Source organism: Arachis duranensis, chromosome 4 (assembly GCF_000817695.3).
Source record: "Arachis duranensis cultivar V14167 chromosome 4, aradu.V14167.gnm2.J7QH, whole genome shotgun sequence".
Classification (NCBI taxonomy): domain Eukaryota; kingdom Viridiplantae; phylum Streptophyta; class Magnoliopsida; order Fabales; family Fabaceae; genus Arachis; species Arachis duranensis.
The window spans coordinates 96974767-96976879 of NC_029775.3; positions in this window are offsets into that span (position 1 = coordinate 96974767).

Sequence of the window (2113 nt, forward strand, 5' to 3'; positions counted from 1 at the left end):
AGGCACATGGCCATCCCTCTGTGACAAAAGAGAGTAAGCATGAAGAGCTTCTCTCAGTTCAAGGTCAAGAAGAGCCCACACAGTCAAACCCTAAGTTTGGTGTTGTGAGGCCACAACCAAACTCTAAGTTTGGTGTTCAAATTCCATATCCAAACTCTAAGTTTGGTGTGGGCAACTATACAACATTGACCTGATCACCTTGTGGCTCCATGAGAGCCACTGTCAAGCTATTGACATTAAAGAAGCGCTTGTTGGGAGGCAACCCAATTTTATTTATCTAATTTTATTTTATTTTGTTTCTTTGTTATTTTTGTGTTTAATTAGGTACATGATCATGAGGAGTCACGAAAAAAATCAAAAAAATTAAAAACAGAGTCAAAAACAGAAGAAAAAAAAAATGTTTACCCTGGAGGCAGCGCAGACTGGCGTTCAACGCCAGTAAGATGCATCTGGCTGGCGTTCAACGCCAGAACAGAGCATCTTTCTGGCGCTGAACGCCCAAAACAAGCAACAACCTGGCGTTTAACGCCAGGATGTGCACACAGAGGGCAATCTGGCGCTGAACGCCAGAAACAAGCATGAAACTGGCGTTCAACGCCAGAAACATGCATCACATGGGCGTTTAACGCCCAGAACATGCACCAATGGGCGTTTGAACGCCAAAATGATGCATGGAGGCAATTTACATGCCTATATGGTGAAGGAATGGTATTTCTTTTCACCTCAGGATCTGTGGACCCCACAAGGATCCCCACCTACCCCACCACTCTTTCTCTTCTTCACCCATTCACCAATCACCTCAATGACCTGTGGACCCCACAGGATCCCCACCTACCTTTTCTTTTAATCCTAATCACACTCTCCTAATCCAAATCTCATTTTCAATATCACACTTCCCAAAAAAACCTTCACCAATCACATCAACCCACTCTTCCCCATAAACCCCACCTACCTCCATTACATTCAAATTCAATTTCCCACCCTTTCCCACCCAAAATGGCCGAACTCCCACCCTCCTTCTCCCTATAAATACCTCTCCTTTCTTCTTCATTTTCACACAACACAAACCCCTTCTTCTCTCATATAGCCGAACCCCCTCCTCTCCTTCTCTACCAAAATTCTCTTCTTCTTCTTCTACTCTTATTTTCTTTTTTGCTCGAGGACGAGCAAATTTTAAGTTTGGTGTGGAAAAAGCCTAAGCTTTTTGTTTTTCATTCACCATCAATGGTACCCAAGACCGGAGTATCCTCAAGAAAAGGAAAAGGGAAGGCAAAAGCTTCCACTTCCGAGTCATGGGAGAAGGAGAGATTCATCTCCAAGAGCCATCAAGACCACTTCTATGATGTTGTGGCAAAGAAGAAGGTGATCCCCGAGGTCCCTTTCAAGCTCAAAAAGAATGAGTATCCGGAAATCCAACATGATGGTTCAAGAGTTCTATGCCAATGCATGGATCACTAGGAACCATGATCAAAGTATGAACCCGAATCCAAAGAACTATATCACAATGGTTCGGGGGAAATACTTAGATTTCAGTCCGGAAAATGTGAGGTTAGCGTTTCACTTGCCTATGATGCAAGGTGATGAACGCCCCTACACAAGAAGAGTCAACTTCAATCAAAGGTTGGACCAAGTCCTAATGGACAGATGTGTGGAAGGCGCCCAATGGAGAATAGACTCCAAAGGCAAACCAGTCCAACTAAGAAGACTGGACCTCAAGCCTGTAGCTAGAGGATGGTTGGAGTTCATCCAAAGATCCATCATCCCTACAAGCAACCAATCTGAAGTTACTGTGGATCGGGCCATCATGATTCATAGCATCATGATTGGAGAGGAAGTGGAAGTTCATGAAGTCATCTCCAATGAACTCTACAAAATAGCTGACAAGCCTTCATACATGGCACGGCTAGCCTTCCCCCATCTTATATGCCATTTATGCTACTCAGCTGGAGCTATCATAGATGGAGATGTCTCCATTGAAGAAGACAAGCCCATCACAAAGAAGAGGATGGAGCAAACAAGGGAAGTTCCTCACGGCCCTCAAGAAGAACATGAGGAAGTTCATCATCAACAAATGCCTCAAATGCACTTTCCTCCCAACAACTATTGGGAGCAA